The sequence below is a fragment of the Leptosomus discolor genome, chromosome 1 (assembly GCF_034619465.1).
Source record: "Leptosomus discolor isolate bLepDis1 chromosome 1, bLepDis1.hap2, whole genome shotgun sequence".
Lineage (NCBI taxonomy): Eukaryota > Metazoa > Chordata > Aves > Leptosomiformes > Leptosomidae > Leptosomus > Leptosomus discolor.
In genome coordinates this window covers 98,577,312-98,596,628 of record NC_141391.1, presented here as the reverse complement: position 1 = coordinate 98,596,628, position 19,317 = coordinate 98,577,312, and positions in this window count along the sequence as shown.

The window sequence follows — 19,317 nt, the reverse complement described above, 5'->3', positions numbered from 1 at the left end:
TCCTGATGAGGGAAGTCACATCCAGCCTCGCTCCTCTGTCCTTGGCTTAGCAGCAGTGTCACTCTGCGAGGCCAATGGGCTGTGCTGGTTGAGAAGGGAAGGCTGTGTGAGTACCTAGGGTGTCTTTGCACACAAAGTCGTGTTGGCAGTTTATGTTCCTGTCTGGAATACTATTTTTTTTGCAGAGACCTATGGAAGAGGGGTCTTGCATGACTTGCTCTCCATTTCCTTCCATGTAGTGTCAGCTTGGTTGTCCTTCTGCTCAGGTCTGGGTTATGGGGCCACAGCCCACCTCATTGATGGGAAGTTGGTGTGAGTAATATTTATTAAATTTATTTTATGTGGGTTTTAAACATAGCTAGCTCTGGTGGTATACTCACTGAGCAGTCACTTGACAACGTATTCTGTCAGTAAATACAAATTCTCCAGTGAAAATACAAATGAGTTGTCTTGCTCATGTTAATACAGTTTTCTTTCTTTTTTGAGGGGTCTACTTTGAACAGCAGACTTTCATTGTTAGTAAACCTTTCTGTTGCCCTTGCAAATCATGTTGAAATAAAGACCATGTACAGCAGGCTTGTACTATGGAATTGTGTGACTTGTTCATGCAAAATATATTTAAACTCTCTGAAGAAAAGTGGTAATATAAATGATTTTCTCAAAAATGTTTTACAAATAAAATCTCTATTTTTACAGTTTTGCATTCTGAAGGCATCTGCTGTTTTACTTTGTCATGTAATTTGGAGCCTTTTCTGCTTGCAGGATGGGAGGGTGGCCAGTACTATTACAACAGAGCTAACCTTGGTCCAGTATACAATTACACAGAGGCATGATCTCTTTGAGCTAGATTAAACAAGAGAAGCTAGATCTAATGTATCTAGCCTTATTTTTAGCCTTGACTTCAATAAAAATCACCCTACCACCAAACTGTGGTGTCTAGACTCTGAAAACTCTGAAAATGAGAGCAGTAGCCAGATCTCCTCTTTCCACAGAGGATCACTTCCTCACTTCCAAGCAGCATTCAGACAGGCTTATGCATATTCCCTACTCAGAAAAATTCAGGCCCAGCAAGTGGGACAGGGAAATAAATGGCTGATGTAAGATACTCAAAGATACCTAGGTAGCTCGCTCCTGTTGATACCAGTGGGATTTAAACAGCTCCTACATCTTCGTGGGTCAGGGTCTATTTGACTGGGGAAAGGCACTTTGCCTGTTTCAGACTCACATATTTTTCCCTGGAACTGACTGACATTATTATCCAGAAAAACTTGAGTTGGTCTGAATTCAAGAGATAGGGATGAGCTGGTGTCTGAACAGCAGAACTACACAAGTCTGGTTTCCTAGGCGCTGGCTTCCTGCATGCTCTATACCCCATCACTGCAGTAACGCACCTTCCCATTTCCACAACCTCCCCTGCCCCCAATCCATGGTCATTCCATGGTGTCAGCTTTTCCACGATGTCTCCAGTCTTGAGTCTCCTCCCTCTCATCCTCTAGACCTGTTTGTCTGTGCAAGAGATGGCATAGTCTGGGTAATGGTTGAGCTTTCCCTTAGTGCAAGCAGTATCAAAAGCCTCTGACTTTCACCACACTTCAGCAACCTCAGTATACTTGAGACCTCTGAGCCCATCTTTGGAGGCAACTGCATTGCTTCAAGTTCAGTTGCAATTGGCCAACATTTGCACAAGTTTTTTGGAAGGTCAACAGCTGAATAGACAGATAGGCTGGTAGACCAATTGTCGGCTCAGTCACACAAGTCTTATCTCCCTAGGCACGTAGACTAAACAATATGTGCCTAAACATTAGTTTGGGAGTTGCACATTGTCCCCAGACTTTCCAAACGCATCTCCCATGTTGGGGATCTCTCATGTGATTGGCAGCAGGGCTACTGTGGAGCCTGCTGGGCAGCCTTCTGTGAGAGAAACCAAGCCAAGAAGGGTTACTGGGGCCATCATCTTCTGGGATGTAGCACCATACTTGGCCCTTGGGTGCTACTGTTGTTTCCCATCTGAGAAGCAACCTGGAGCTCTCCTGCCTCCTGTTTCATCGAAGCCTGATGTAAGCACCTCAGCCTGCTGTGAATGTTTTAGCACGCCACTCTGATACAGGTGGTCAGAGTCTCTCACCTGTTATATGGCCTGTCACGCAGGAGGAGAGAAAAGTGTTTCCAAACAGAAGAAATTCTGCAGATACTGGTGCAGAGGGGAGGAAGGTTCTGGGACAACTCACCTGTGGGACTGTCAGGATTTCCAGCCCAGGGGAATTCTCTACAAAACAGTAAAAATTAGAGATAAATTGCTTGAGTTCATACATGTGGAAGATAATAAACTAAGCAATAACTGGAAATTTAAAAACATTAGAAAGTACATATTGTAGGACAGCACGAAGTATGTGTTAGTCTGAAAGTAGAACACTGACTAGCGCACACTAACCATAGCTTAACATCTCACCCATTTTTTGTAGAGACAGGAGGAATGTAGCCAGATAATGATAATACATTTCGCTTATATGAACCTCTGCAAGATGTGCCCTCTGAGTCTTTGAGCTGGCATTCAAATGAGAGTGTCAGAGAAGGTTCACCTTGTCTGTTAAATTTCTACCCTGTTTTGCAAAAATTCCAAGATTTGGACGTTCCCTTCCTTGGCAGTGTTAGCCTTCTAGCCTCTGAAGGGACTCCTGACATGCTATTTTTCCAGTGAGTGTCAGTTGTATAAGCATCTAGAGAAATATTTCAGCTTGCTGTGTAGGGAATTGCTATGTCAGCTCAGAAAACAAGACCCACCTAACCCACTATTCCAGCCCTAACAGCTTTCAGATAAAAGGCAACCTCTCTCTTTTGTGGGTCTCACCCTATGGCAGGTGGTATCAGTCTCTGTTCAAGTTTTTAGCTAGCTTCTAAGTGCTAGTCACTTAGGCATGTTCCCTTCATGCATGTTGTGATCAAGGCTAAGGTCTTAGGAAATATTTTGTTCTGTTCTTATTGAAACCAGTAGCAATCTGCCAGCTGACTTCCTCATGAGATTGAGGCCCCAGCCAGCCTCTGGCCTCTGTCATTTCATGTAATGGCCCTAGAACTGATGAGATGAGACTCAAGTCTTCAGCTGATTTTTAAATAATTTCCCTTTTCCACAGCTTATTATTCTGGTTGCTGTCAATAACCAAAAGCTTTGCTCTAGCTTCCTGAGTAAGTTATTAGATGCTGTGATAAAAATACCGGTGCTATGAAACCAGGACCATACTCAGCAGTTGCACTGCATTCCCATGGGCACAGGCAGTCTGGGACTGGACATAGCCATGCTGTGGGTGAGCAGGCTGTGCAGTCACCATCTTCTATCCATTTGGGATTATGTGGTCTACACTAGGAATTTCCCTTAGTGCCCTTGTCATTGTAGACTCATGACGGAGAGTTGGAACCAAACCTTCTTAAAAAGGGAGGAGCAAAGCAATAGGACATGCACTCAGACTGAACAAGAGAGGTCTGGGAAACACGAGGAATGTCATCTCTCTCCTGCTTTCCTCTGGCCTGTGAGCCAGGTGCCAGAGGAACAGAAGGAGCTGGCTGATGAACACAGGGAAGCCACAGGGCCAGCAGTTCCCTCTGCAGAGAGCTGGCTCTACCACGTGCTGAAACAGACACTGAAGTGAGACACTAAAGGATCTAAAGACACTCAAGTTGGATAAAATAGCGACAAGAGGGGTCGAAGTGCAGATGATCTAAGCCAATAGCATAGTAATGTGCCTTACCCAAGCTTACCTGCTTGCTTACCTCTTCCCAAACAGCAAGAAAATGCTGTAGGACTTCAGGGTATCCTAAGTATATATTGACCTATAGGCTGAGTGCATGCACGCACTCAGCATGGCCTGGAAAAATGAACTGCAGGATTCAGGTCTGGGTAGGACCTTGGCAGCTGGTGCCAAGAAGCATGCACAAGCTGCAGAGACGTCAGCCAGCCAGTCCCTCAGGCCCACATTACCTGCACACGACATTGCCTGGCTTGACTAGGGACCGTGGCTAGTCCTTATGATGGACTTTGTAAAAAAAAAACTGTTGACACCTGCTGTAAAGTGTAATAGTGTAGAAATAATCTAGCAATGGAAATATTACCATTGGTAATCCAAGCAGACCTATTTTTATGAGAGCTGGGTTGTCCTAGGACATTGCATTCTGGGGACCCAAATCAATAACATACCTGTTTAGCTACCATTAACTGGATCAAGCTGGTGCCTCTGGCTGCTGGAAACCCAGTTTCCACTTTATGAGCAGAGCCAGACAGCACTGCTGCTGAAAAGCGGTTGGGTTTAAACGTTTTTGCTGTATAAACATGCCCATCTGTCAGTTATTTCCAGTGTTAACCAGTTCTTTCAAGGACTCAGTTTCCAAACATTCAAGAAATTTCGGGCTGTGCTCAACTTGTGGTTAGAAAGCTTGCAGTGAGAAAGTGGGATTTGGCCACTTGCCTGTCTCATGGCCCCAGTTAAAAGTTTGCCCTGAGCAACTGAAGCTCTTTTGTGCTGTAGGTCACATCTCTCTTCAATTAATTCTGCTGTCTGGGGGACACTTGATCTTCGCATGGTTGAATATATGTGAAATTGTGCTAGAAATTGTAGCAACAATATATGTTTTAATTTGGAGAAATATAAGCTTTTGTTACTGGTGTTGTAAAGGCCCTCCTCTAAGCTCACCATAATCCTGTGCTGGCAGCAACTTTAATGCAGGTTAGGCAGGATTATAAACAACTCAGGGTGCTTTTAGGAAGACTTGGTCCTGTCAGGGGTCCAAGGTATTGGCTACCTGACCACTCAAGTCACTGAAGACAAGTTCAGCAAACTTTTCTGCAGTTCTGTGCTCTTCCAGTTTGTTTCGAGTTGCTGCAGTGAGTCACCACAGCGGTGTGATCCCACAGCAGATGTGCAAAGCCAAGCAAAAAAATCTATGGGGTTAATATCAGACTTCAAAGCTGCTTTAGTGGCAGTTATTGCCTCTCCTACACTCCCAACTTCATAAAGAAAGGGCTTTTTTAAATGATGAGACTGAACGAATACAATACTACATCTGAGCTTCCAAAAATCTTCCTAATACCTTGATTAGACGTGGACAGAAAATTATCCACTCATGAAGGCATCAAATCAAGAAAATGATGCACTGTGCAGGAATAGCCACCAGATGGTGCTCCTTGTACCTGTATCAGATGGTCCAAGACCTATTTGCAATAAAATCTTCAAGAACTGCTTTATTTTTGGCTTAGTCTGTGGGACAGGGCAGCCTGGAAACTCACTTCCCTTTCAATGGCCTTTGTAATGCTTAAGTGCACTTCTGTCCTGTCTCAAAGCCATCCAAGTCTCTTCCTTTCCAACACGTGAGACGGCATAAGAGTTGGGAAATCAATAAATTCCATCATGTTGAAGAGGTGACACGGAGCAAAGAGATGCTGGACAGGCATTGGCAGCTTCTGCTCCCATAGTCACCTTGGCTATGCTCGGGCAGCAGACTCAGCGGCCGTGCTGTCACAGGCACAAAGAGCCATGCAGCTCTCTAGTTACACATGCAGTTAAGATCATGGGGGAATTAGTCAAAAAACAGAAGGGATAAAGGTGTCTGTGGGAATCTCAGTGTGATCCTACCTGTCTCTTTGAGCACCTAAATACCAGCTTAAAGCATAGCCTTGAACTCTGTGAAAACACTCAAAGAAAAAGGTTTTTATTTGTTTCCTCCATGCACTCCTCTTCTGCTTGCTTTCCTATGTTCTGGGTCGGTGCAATGAGAAGGGCGGCACATCAGCAACACGTGAAGCCAGGCAGCAGTTGGGGAGTGAGGAGCTGTCACGTGCAGACTGAAGCAAGGGACTGATGTCTTTGTTGGCCTTTATCACTGTTGTTGTGGCAATAAAAATCACTAACTCGTTGTCACTGTTGTCCGGCATTGACAGCAGCTCCTAAACTTTCATTAGAGTCATTGCAACAACAAATATCCTATTCTTCTGATTAAAAGGTTAATTGTACACCAAGTAGATTCAAAATCTTAATTTGATTTCTCTTCTCACATTCAGAAGGCTTATGCACAGTATTGACTCTTCATCTTTTCAGCTGTTCCTTGAGGAGATTTTTATACTGCATTCACTGAATCAGCAACTTAAGTAAATTAATATTAAAAAAGATATAACTTTATAAGCACGGCCAAATTATCTGTCTAAAAACCACCCTATGAATCAAAAAATGTAATTAAATATTAGCTCTTGGCTAATTAAAAAACGTGATATTCCAACTGTCATTTTCCTTAACTATCACTAAGGTCATTTCATATTTCTAATCATTCCTCTTGTCTAAGGAAATGGATAGCTGCAGAGTGCCAGCTACCACTGAGCTTGCTTGCTCTTGAGTATCACATACAAAAGCCTGAATACTGCATCATTAGTTTTTAAATCCTAATTAGTGTCTAAGGAAAATATCCTTTTCCTTCACTTCTGCTGAACAGTGCCTAAATTTGTGACTGGTCCTCACTGAAGTCACGCTTGGAACAAGGAAATAAGAATGCATGATTGGAAATATATGGCAAAAGGAGGCTATCTGCTTGCCTCAGGTTTGTCACTGCTCGCTCCGCCTATAGGGCAAATAACATGCTATGACCCTATAGCCATGCGCTACTGAACAGCCCTACATGGCCAAAGGGATGGGTGGTATAATCTCTCAGCTCTCCTTTCTGTCTTTCCAGAAGAAAGGGACTAAGGAAAAGCAGCTCACCCTTGGTCAGGGGTGAGGACTGGGGGCTGCCACCTAGCAGGGCTGCCCGGGAGGAAGGAGCCTTCCCCACAGGAACCACGGCTTTGTCCCTTCCCAGAGATGTAGCTGTATTTGCTGTGTGATGTTGTGACAGGGATGAGGCCATTTGTCTTGCCTTGGGCTGGCCTCTGTTGTCAACAGAGAAAAAATGAGCACCTTCAGGACATGATTCATCTGCTTTGTTTTAGGTGTCTACTTCAGATGAGATGAAATCACCCAGAAATGTCCGTTTCTCTCCATTAACTCCGAAGGTGACCTAAAGCAACACTAACTCATAGGCACCTACATCATAAGACAGCCGTAGCTGCTCAGAAGAAACTCCCCTCCCCAGCTTTTATGCCTTGGAAGAAGGTACCAGCTTCGTCCATCCTGCCAACACCTGGTGAGGTGAGTCAGCAGATCTCTGTGGCATTATAGGCCTGGGCAGGGCATTATATTGGGTCATGGAGAATGAGCAGCAATTTTTGCAGCCATGAGGAGTTCAGCAGCAGCAGCACCTAACTGGGAGCCTGTGGCTCTGCAGGCACACAGCTGGCACGAGGATTTTTCTCTTTTCCAGGATTTTGCCAATAATGGCCCATAGGGTCTACTTACTACAGCGCCTTTCATGACTGGTGTCTTTTCTCCCCTCTTTGCTTCAAGTAGAAGTGGGATGGAGGTCTCACTATCCTTGGAGGCCTTGGAGGAAGACATGTAGGATAGGACATACATCCGTTGTGTCTTTCCATCCCATATCCCTCCCACCAGGCCTGTCAGAATGCATCTCAACCCCAACATGCACATGTTAGAGAAGATGTGCAGTGGCACCAGCACACTATTGCATGGGCCCTTGCCTCCATCGTAGTGCTGCTGCCTTCCACCCTATGCAGCCTGCATGTTGAGTTGCAGCTAGGTCACGTGTATTAGCAAAGACTGGGCAACCCAGGACCTAACAAAGGTATATGTGTGTGCAGATTATGTAGGAGGAGGGAGGAAGACAGGAAAGAAAGGATTAAAGGAACGACAAGTTGAAAATTCTGTTAATGCTAACTTGTCAGTGCATACTGGTAGAGCTAAGGAAATCAGTTAAGGAGAGTTTTGACTGCTTCACTCCGCCATGACAGACCACTGCCCAGCCTTGCAAACTCATTGTGCCTACTGCATGGGGCCCTCAGAGCAGTAAGGAAGCAGGGACGTGTGGGCAAGCCTGACAGGAGACACCTGCTCTGATTCTTGCTGCTAGCAACCTGCCTGCCTCAGAGCAAGCTGGCAGCAGTGGATGTCTCATCTGATAGTGTGATGGAAACCAGATAAAGCCCTCCTCCTCTTCTTTTATGTTTTGTATGGGCATGAAGCCTTGTGGTTGGCCTGTTACAAATAATGATCGTGGTCACACCGCTCCGCGAACAATTGCCTCAACTCCAGCAAAAAGTGCTGAAAAAGTTAGAAGAGGGAGTGAATTTGCAGTTTATGCCATGCTTGAAAACTCCCTTTTCCTGGACTTGTTCAGTCTCATGGTTCTAACTGGTTCCTGCTTCGCTATAAAAACTCTGTATTTGCTGTGTTGTCCTTAATGACTTTTGCAACACAACGGTACAAATGTGTGCAAGGTGTATTTACAGCTCGCTCACAGGAAAATACGGTCTGGGCTGTCACCAACAAAAAAACCTAGCAAAGGAAGTTCTTGGGTCACTGTAAAGGGTAGTCTGACTTTATTCTGCTTATGCAATGTCAGAAGTGATTGATATCTTAAATATGAGGAAATGGAGTTTCCTGCTTTGTCCTACAGCTTGTATTGCAATTGTCTCTGTCTCATTCTCTTTTATTAAATGATCTCTCCATGGGTAGCTGGGAACAGTCTCTCTTTTCATTCCCTACATTGTACAATGCAGTCTGTAATTATTTCACGATGACTTTAATTAGTCTTTCTTTCATTAAGGTTACAAGCACCACATTTAGTGATTTATTTATTTATTTAAGTTGACTACTCAGCTCTTAAAAGAACTGAAGGAGTTGAGGGGCTTAAAAGAGAGTGAAATGGCTATTCAATTTTGGAATTACCTCTGACACAGTCTCAGAGCACACAACTAGTTGTCATTTTTCCAGACCAAAAGCATTGCACTGGAAAACTGCCGAAGTCAAACAGCTCTGCAGGATCTTGCTTGTTTTCCTGTCAGCTTGCTCAGACTCTGGCCAGGGAGGCTGCAGGTGCTGGTCTCCAAGCCACTGTGTCAGCTAGGCTGGCAGGGTGCTGGGCAATGAAAACTTCCATCCATGACTTGCTTGAAGGCTCCTTCTTTCCCTAACCCTCTTCTCCTCTTCACCTTCCTTTCCCAACCAAAAGCTAGTAGGCTGCTACAAAACCAGAAGTCTATCTTGAACAAAATGGTGCTGAGACATTTCCATCTGCTGTAGGGTTATGTTGTCAGGCCTGTCAGGCCTGTCTTCTTCTACCCATAAAAGCCGAGGAATTCCTACGTTAGTTTGGGATGTCCAGGTGTGTGGTCTTGCCCTTAATGGCACAGCCTGCTGCCGCTGAGCATACATTATACCACGAGCATATGCATGCATGGTTGCAAGGAGCTTCTTGCCAAGGTTGCTCTACATCTGGAAACTCCAGATGTCCACAGTGCATGCGCAGATGACGTGGAAAGTAGATCCGAATGGTTCAAAACAGAAAAAGGAAGCAGAGGAATCCTTACTGTCCATGCACTACACAGAGTGCACCCTGGTGGAAATAAAAGTAGAAAGGCTTTAACATGGGAGACGTGCTGTATTCTGCAGCTGCCAGTAGTGAACCAATGCTGGAATTTCTAAAAGTAATGATTTGGTAACATTTAAAAGCATTGTGCCCAACACAGAGTAGCTAGGTACTTACTGTCTCACTGGACTGGACACCAGTGGTTGCTGAGGGACCACTGATGCCAGTCGGCCTGTTTACAAGCAAGGCAACAGGATAAGAGTCCCAGTAGTGCTCTGTATATGGGACAGACCCACCATGAACCTGACATGACTCATAGCACTGCAGAAAATAGTGGAGTAATTTAATGAAATTTGGAAAGGAGCTGCATGGCGTGAGTAAATCAATGAAGACAAAGAAGTACTTTTCAAGCCCTTAGGATGGAAGATGATGCCACATAGCACTTGCTGGCGCTAAACTTACAAATCATTGGCTGGATAGTTTACAGTTGTGATTCCTAAAAATATCTCTACAGAGAACCTTGACCACATTGAATAAACTTTGGAGTCCTAGGGAAACATCATTATTCCTAAAAAAAGTACACCAGAAAAGGCTGGAGCAATGGCTGGATTAGGCTGGGGTCTGGGACACCAGCCCAGGGCAAAATAACTGAATGGCTTTAATAATGAACTATAGTATCAAACAAGATGCTTAACACCATGTGCTGAGAAGACTGTCCTTTTCTGAGTCTGCCCTAGCCAGGTCACCCCTTTTCTATAAGCAGGTACAAGCCCGATTTATGAAAATACAGGCATGCTCACATATGATATAGCTACATTCTTGTGAGGTTACCTAGCATCCTATGACAATCTGCCCAATACTGTACAGTATCACGAGATAATGAGAGAAATAGTTTAGCAACTGGTAAACTAACATACCTCAAGGCAGTTATCACTTGGGAAGCTTCTAATGGGGATGTTTTGATTAAGATTGCACTGGAGATAGTGTTAGGTCTGAAGTGATTAAATATTTGCATCGGTGATTTGGAAGTAAATATAACTCCTCTGCTGATTAAGGTGTGTGACTTATGCAGAATGGTAAACAAAGAGGCTAGAATTGTTGCACGTAACGATCTTGACTTCTTGATAAGCTTGACCCACTTAAGCGAAATACATTTAAGTAGTCGACTGCACAGATACACTTTTAGGAATAGGGAATGAAGGTCATGCCTACAGAATAGGATGCTGTATCCCAGCAGGAATGGACTCAGAAGAGGATTTGGCAATCGAAGGATAAGCAAAGCAGCATGAGCTCCCACAGCCATGCAGTGGCCAAAAAAGGTTAATGGGATGCTTGGATTAACAGCGCATAAGCAGGGCAGAAGTAAGGTAATGTTAACTCTGAACATGGCATTAGTGGGATCAGCGCTGGAAAGCTACATCAAGTTTTGGCATCAACCGCTCTAAAGAGAGGCTGAAAAGGTATAAAAAAAGAGCCACAAATGATTAGATAGCAGGAGAAACTGCCTTATAGGGAGCCCCTAAAGGGTTCAATGCATTTAGCTTATCAAAAAGAAGACTGGATACAACTTGATTATTATGTCTAAGTATCTACCTTCTTGGGACGGGGAAAAAGTACCAAACTGTAAAGGGCTTCTTAACCTGGTTAATAATACATGTAAACCAGCAGTTGAAAACTGGAGCAGACACATAAATACCCCACAAATTATTTTACAGCAAACGACAAACTGATGGAATAAACTATCAAAGGTAACCTTGCCCTTCTTTGATTTGGCACCTTCAAGTAAAGCCAGAATACCTGTCCAGAAGAGAGCTGAACATTACTGACTCCCATACAGGGTATCTAAGCATGACTGAAGGACCGGTGACATAGAAGACCCAATTAGTAGATATGGCCTCTTAGTCTGAATGGCCAAATATATATGAATTAGGAAAGGCTCATTGTGAAAGGCTTTCACATCAGGCCTGTGGTCTGGCCAAGGAAGTCAGGCACTACTGAATGCTATGGCTGTGAGCTTTGTGATAGTGCCAAATTATTTGAAGCGTTCCAGGTGCACCACTCTCAAGCCTTTATTAGCTGTGCCAGGGACTCCAAGGAGCTCATCTCTCCAAACTGACAGACTGTCAGTTTGATAACGGTGACAAATTTGAGCGTGGTTCAAGGCCTGCAGTTTGGCTCTCTCACGGGTCATGATAGCTGTGCTTCCTCAGGAGGCTTCCTGGTGACCAGGCACCTTTTGCAGAGTGCATCACACTCATGTCTTGTTTCTAGATGTAATTTTGGACAAAAGCATTACCAAGTACATGTAACAAGCAAACAAGCATGTACTAAGCTCCTGCTATGCTCCTTTCTGCTTGTAGTCCTTGTAGTTGGCTGATACGAGTGTATTGGTGCTTTGTTGCCCTATCAGTCCCATGTGGACTACTGGAAGGAGCAAGTGGGACAACTTGTCCAATGCCTCATTGGTAACTATACAGTTTTGAGGGGTTTTGTAGCTTTCTTCCCCTGAACTAAAGCAGGACACGCAACTTCTCTATGAGACAGAGGCTCCAACAGACTGGTTTTGTTGCCTGGGAATCATGGTCATTATCTCCCGAGGATTTCAGTGCTGCAGGAAATAAATGTATACATCTGCAGGGAGCACCAAGTGAGGTTCATGTCACTTAAAAAAATGATCTTTGAGATGTGCCAGATGGCATGGCTGTGAGGAATAATCGAGGTTTCCCTGCTGAGCCTCACATTTCTCAGAAAGAGTCTAATATCCCAAATCTTCTGTGCTTCTGCAGCGAGTCATGTACAAAACCACCTGAGGCAGACAGGGTTGGGAAAAGGATAATTTTTCCTTCTGATGTGGATGCTTAAAGTACTTTTCTGGCATGCACAGTAACTGCTCTACCTAATCTAGAGCAAGGGGGTTTATTTGGAGTCTCCTGTCCTTTGTAGAAGGGCTATATATCCTGGGGTGAAACTCTGGACTTCATGACGTTGCTCCACTTCACACAGAAACAAAGGGGAGGCTGGCATTAACACCCCTTCCCCAGCTGGTATTTAGCTGCATTTTCAAAGCAGAACAACTGTGAGGGGAGAGACACCCAATGCCTTCCTCACAGAATACTTGATTTCAGAGACTCAGACCTTGTCCTGTCCCAACAGGCATGTTCAAAACATTTCTTGAAACTGAGCAGCGTCTGAATTTGAAATGTACTTTTCAGCATCAGGATGAGTGCTCAGTGGCACGGCTATTGGGTGTAATGGGATAGGTGCTGTTTGCAGCTTTCTGTGGGAAAAACATGAGTTGGTGTCATGGCTGCAAATCCCCTTTGGAAACAGCTTTCAGGGACTAAGTCCAAGTCCTCCAGGCATGAGTCTTTCCTTGGCATTTCCTTCTGCCTAACTTTTCCCTCTGATGTCTGTGTATCCATTTCCCAGGTGCTTGACTCTCTCCCTTGGCACTGTACAGGGAGCCTAAGCCGGCAGCAAAGGATTCCAAAAGAATGGTGCCTCGTCTAATTTTCAAGTTGCCTTGTGAAACTGAGACTGCAGTCTTTTCATCAGACTGCGAGAATATTTTTTTCACCTAATCTGCTCACAACAGGGTTGCCGAAGTTTTACCCCTTGGCTATCGCTGCGTAAGTGCTATCACTTGCTCCCTTGTGCCCAGACCCTGAGGCCACAGTCTGGGAAGGTGCAGTCTAAGGAGACATGGTGCCTAAAATCCAGCTGCTCTTAGCTGTGATTTCCAGCCATCGGTCTGAGCAACATGTCCGCATGTCTGGTTATAATGAGGGCAGTATGATTTGCGGGAGACTGCACTGTAGGAACGTAGAAACATGTCTGAAATAGCTTCTGTGCTGGGTACCTTTCCCCTAGAGCCCTCGTCTGCTTCCAGCATGATATATGGGTGACAGAAAAATTTGCTATTTCTCCTCTCATGATAACTGAGGGAAAGTAAATTTGCTGTGAGCGTGCTACGTTGACATCAACTGAAAGTAGTGAGTTCATATAAATTATGCTCAATCTCTGACAAAAATAACTCTATTTGTTCGAGCAGGAAGACTGATGATGTGTTTTCTTCCTCTCTCCTAGCATGCCTTGGGATCAGCTGGCTGTGGCAACTGAGGGCTACTTAGACACAGACTAATGGGCCACCATCTCCTGCAGAGCTGAGCTAATCCATTGCACCTACCGTTATTTCTTTCCAGTGTTATCCCTCTCACTTTGCTTGAGCCAAAACACTCAAATAACCTCCCTGCATCAAAGTGGGTGCTGTACACCCTACTGATTCCCATGAGTACAACAGAGAGTAGCCATAGAAATGAATTGCAGCTAAAACTGGTCAGAAATAGCTTGGTGTTTTACTCTTGAATTTCTTGCCTTTTGATCTCAGAAGAAGAACATTTGAGTACCCAGATGTAAAAATACTGATAAAATCTCATGTAAAATAAACATGTGAAACCTCCTGTGTTATTCCTGGAAATTTTAGTTGAAGACAAAAGCAACATGAAAACACAACTTAGGTGGTATCTGTCTCTATAAACACTGGCCATGGCTATTCCACGTCAGGTGTCTGGAGCTCTTCTCAGTTGATAGGGAAGCCAAGATGGATCCAAAATCCATCCCAAATCACGGTAAGTATTTAACAAGACTGAATTTTCTATTGGGGATGCCCAAAAGAAAGACAGTCTGCATGACTAGCTTAGATACCAATTTTCTAGGCAGCTAAAATTAGAGACAAATCCCACCCATTATACAGAGTATACCTAACCTGGAAGGAATGACTGATTATGTTCTTCAATATTAAATACATCTGAAGGCAGATCTGTTTAAACTGACTGATCACATTCTTCTCAAATAGCATTACGTGAATATTTCCAGTACAGACAGGGAAGTATTAATATCATATACAAAAAGACATGACAAAATTGAGAGGGGTTATGACTGTTGTTCCAATAAATAAGGAAGGGGAACAACAGGAAGGGGGAAGAAAAATGTAACTGAATTCAGGGATTTATTGCATTTTAGAAAGATGATTCTTCAAATTTCCAGCCCACTGCCATAAAGTATTGGAATAGTCTTTTTAGTTGGAGAGTGGCTGCAAAGCTGCTAATAACTTCCTAGTTAGTAGTAAAGGAACATTTGCTATGTCACTGGTGGTTTGTTTGATGTATCCTCTGAAAGTCATATGTATGCTGATGTCTTTCAAGTCCTAATACATGGGAAAAATATCTCTTTGGTTAAAGTAATTCCCTTCCAGTAAGGTACTGTTTTGGGGTTTTTTTCCCCACTATGCATTCTTTTCCTCTGTCCTTTTGATTTTTCAAGCACAATGAAGACTCATGGCTACCAGCTGCCAGAAACCCAGACTCTCAGCCTTTCTCAGGATCAGACCGTAAGTTTTTATCTCAACTTCATCTTTAGGCTATTCAAACCTACCAACATTCTTTCCACTCTTATTTCACTAAAGCTATGGAAATAATTGGGGTAGGGCACTGTCCTGGTTTTGGCTGAGCTAGGGTTAATTTTCTTCCCTCGTAGCTGGTATAGTTAGGAGAGTAACGTTGATAACACACTGATGGTTTAGTTGTTGCTATGTAGTGTTTATACTAAGCCAAGGATTTTTCAGCTTCTCATGCCCTGCCAGTGAGAAGGCTGGAGGGGCACAAGAAGCTGGGAGGGGACACAGCCAGGACAGATGACCCAAACTGGCCAAAGGAATATTCCATACCATATGACACCATGCCCACTATATAAACTGGGGCGAGTTGGCCGGGAGGGGCAGCTTGCTGCTTGGGGACTGGCTGAGCATTGGTCAGTGGGTGGTGAGCGATTGCATTGTGCATCACTTGTCTTTCTTGGGTTTTATTTCACTCTCTTTTTGTTATCTTCCTTTTCATTACTATTATTACTATTATTATAATATTATATTTTTATTCCAATTAAGAATTCAAGAACTAAACTGTTCTTATCTCAACCCACGAGTTTTACTTGTTTTCAGTCCTCCCCATCCCACTGGGGTGGGGGGAGGAGTGAGCGAGCTGCTGCGTGGTGCTTAGTTGCCAGCTGGGGTTAAGGCACGACAGGCATAAGAGAGAAAACATACTTCAAAACCCATCCAAAACAGTGTATATTTTCAAATGGCAAAGTGACACCCCGTCTGGATAAACTGTTGTTGTTGGGTTTTTATTTAGGTCAATAATTGCGTGAGCGTTTCACAGTGGGATATGCTTCTTTGTGCTCTCAGCTCCTTTGACTTTATAGGTAGATTTAGAAACATAGTTCTGAAATGAAAACCCCAAATGTTTTTCTCTGATAAACATTTTTTTTTAAAAGGGACATTTTTTCTCAAAAGCTCCTTAAATCTTTTCCATATAATTCCTTAAACTCTGCCCAGACCAGCTTAAATTAACAGCAAACTGCAAATAGTTAACGCTGAGGCATTTTTAAAATGAAAACTCCATCTAAAAGATTTTGCCTTTTACAGTTAAGACTTTCTTTTTCTCACCTGCCTCTTCCATGCTTCTTGGTTGAACTTGTCCTACATGTTCTATCTCAGCAGTTAAGTCCATGCTGGCCTCTACATTTCCCCAGGCTATACTGCTTCTATACATGAACTAGTTTTTGTACAGAGACAGCAGAGCTATCAGTACTGCACTAAAATGCCTCCCGTGGCTGTGCTGTAAATCTGCCCTCTCCTGCCGTTGGTGCATTTCCACTTTGCCCTGCCCTTCCCAGCGCATTCCTGCTTGCAATGTCCTTTTCCTTTCCTGTGGGCTGCACCAGCCTACTGTCTGTAATGCTTACCCTGCTGTAAAGCCTGGAAGCTACTACTATTTCCTCATCTATTTTAGGAGTCAGAGTTTTGTCCCTGCTTGCTTGTCCTCACCTTCATTTGTAGCTTCCCTTTTTTTTGTCCTGGATTTTTTTTTTTTTTAACATGGTTTCATATCTCTCTTCTTCTTCCTTTTTTTTTTTTTTCTTTTTTTTTCCCACAGAGTTGTGTTCTTGATCTTTTTGTCTGCAGGGACCAGGGGATCACCTGTAAAGTTAATGGAAGAGTTAATGAGGGAATGCAGGAATGCAGGAGACTGCTATTTTTAGCATCCTTCATCTTATGTAATCATTTTTTTCCTGTGTGGTATCAAAATAGATACCAAATAGAACTTGGTTTCTGAGAAACCTGTTTTATGTCTCAGTGTTTTACAAGAAGCTCCCTTAGATACTGATAGTGCAGCCACCATGAAAACAAAAAAGTCCTCAGGACCTGATCGTGCACTCTTGCTCCAGAAAAACTCTTGTGGAAGGTGACAGGAGCGGTGCTTGAGGCTGCAGGGTCGAGCCATCATTTGTCTTCACATCATGCCTGACATCTGTGCCTCTGTGCCACTTCGTACAGCGAAGGGTAGCTTTCACGCACACCATTAAAAGCACTACGGCAAATATGCGGTTGAGCCCACGCTGCCCCAGCCACAATATTGATAGAGAAGCCATCACTTTATCAATCTGGGGCGTATAATGTCGCATGAACTCGGTGCAGTGGCCCTCCTTGCAGGCTGCTGGCCTGTGAACGAGGGCTAGCGACACGACCTAGCTGGCGACGTGGGCGAGGCCAGGCGGGCAGCACGGGCAGCCCTGCAGCCGAGAGGCTGCGCACGCCTTCCTGCGAAGAACCGGTTCGTGAAAGGCGCAGTTCAGCCCTTTGTACAGTAAGCTGCTTACAGACGGAGCTAAAACTTTTGTTTGTGCAGATTTCTGTATCGTACATTTAAGTTTCGTTACAGCCTTTCATGTTGTTTTCCTTGCTTCTCCCTGAGACTTTAAGAAGTTAAAACAGGATAGTAAGCATCGTGCTGGGTCTGTATCACACATTCACTAAGATCAGGGTATCTCTTGCTCTCTCTCTATCTTGTCCCACCTCACAGTTAAAATACGTGGTGTCTTTAAGCAGTTTGTTTTACCTTGTAAATGCCTTAAACATATACAGCTGTATTTCACAGCCTTTTTCAGGTCCTGTAGGGAGGTAACTCAGCCTTCTCAATGTTTCTGAGGAACAATAAAGGAGACAAGCTTGAATAAATTTTAGGTGCTATAGACACGTGCTCCAAATCAAGCTAATTAAAACCCTGGACCCTCACTGGAAGAATGCTTCATAATTTCTCTTTACTTCTAGTATCAGGAGATAATTGTATTTCAGATTTCTTCTTAAACACAGTTTAAGCCTTCAATGAGGACTTCTGGGTGGGCCCATCCATGTTTGGTCTGGTATTCCACAGCAGGTAAGCATTTCTTCCTCAACACATAAGTAAATAATTTTCTGCAACATCTATGACTGAATCCAAGGATGAGCTCAGTTGAGTCTCCATACTCTTATTCCTTGGCAATAGGATGCAGTGGATGGTAAAAGTTACCATGCTTCCAAGGGGGAGCCTTCTCTCACAGAAGAGATATCTACTGAGGGTTATCAGCACATTCAGGAGTGACAACTATGCCAGGAAGTCCTTGAGCCGAAAATGGCTGTAGGCTGCGAAAGTATCAGGGAGAGATCTGATACAAGCCAGCCCTGCATTTGAGCTCTTCTTTGAGCACCCATCTCCCAGTCACTGCTGGGAGGGAGGGTACAGCGGGAGATGGGCCCCTCTCTGACCTGGTGCAGATGTTCTGCCCAGCAGTTCCCTCCCCACAGTGCTGCGCTGCCTGTGGTAAACACCCATCCATACCTCAGCAAGGATAAAATACTTACCTACCTTCCAGGGGCTTTGTGAAGATTACCTCCGTGCCTGTACAATGCTACGTGAGCACCAACTGTTATGGCAGGCTCCCTGGCTGTAAGATTCCTCACAGATTACAAACTCATGTATATAACATTTGGTGGACGCTTTGAATCCAATTCTTGGAGCCCTGCTATAATTTATCCCCTCTTCCTGCTGCTTCCAAAGAGTAGAGAGGGAGCACGCCAAAACCAGGCCCAGCAGGTATGTAACTTCAGAGGCACTTCAGACCCCGGTTGTTGGGTCTTCAGTATCTGGCTTCTTGGTGAACCGGTTGGGGAGAGCTTTCTGCCACTGGGTAGCACAGCTAACAAATCTAACTCAAAATAAACCCACGGATCTAGATTCAAGTCAGCAGTGCCAACACAACCCTATAGCACACAGACACCACCTGTTGCACTTCATGGCCAAGTGTGTGGTTCAGGCCCTGTCTTTGCAGGACCTCGCTGAAACGCAGGTCTTCGATTTGAGGAAAAAATGAACGAAGATGGAAACTCAGTGATACCCTTCCTTCTTCTCCATTTCTGAACCGCAACGGCCTGCACAGCTTATACATCAATGATGTGTGAGTCCCAGGGCCAGAAGAGTGGTCTCCTCATGCAGGCAAGATGGCACAAGGCGCAATGAGATGGTGGTTCGATTTCCCGTTTCCTCGGGGAATGTCATCCCGCGTCCCCTCCGGGAGCTCATTAGGAAGCCGGCCTGCAAGCTGTGCCGGTGACGAGTGTGGAGGCAACGCTCGGAAGCCCTCCCCAGTGATTTACCGCCGAGCGGTCCTCAGCTCCCAGTCCCCTGGAGAAATGTCTGCCGCGTGTCTCGGCAGAGGGAACGCCACGGTCACCCGCGGGGCGGGCTGCTGCCCACACCTCCCCCCGGCCAGGCCCCGCCGGCTCCCCCCAGCCCTGCAGCGGGCACCGCGGGGGCGGGCGGGGCCGTGCCTGCCGCGGCGGGCCGGGGCGGAGGCGGCCCCAGCGCGGCGGGAGGCCGCTCCCTCCCTGCGCGCAGCCAGTCGGGGCGGAGAGGCGGCACTCGAGGGCTCGGCGCGGCGCCGGAGGAGCGGGAGCCGCCGCCAGCAGCCGGGCGGGCAGCGGGGCAC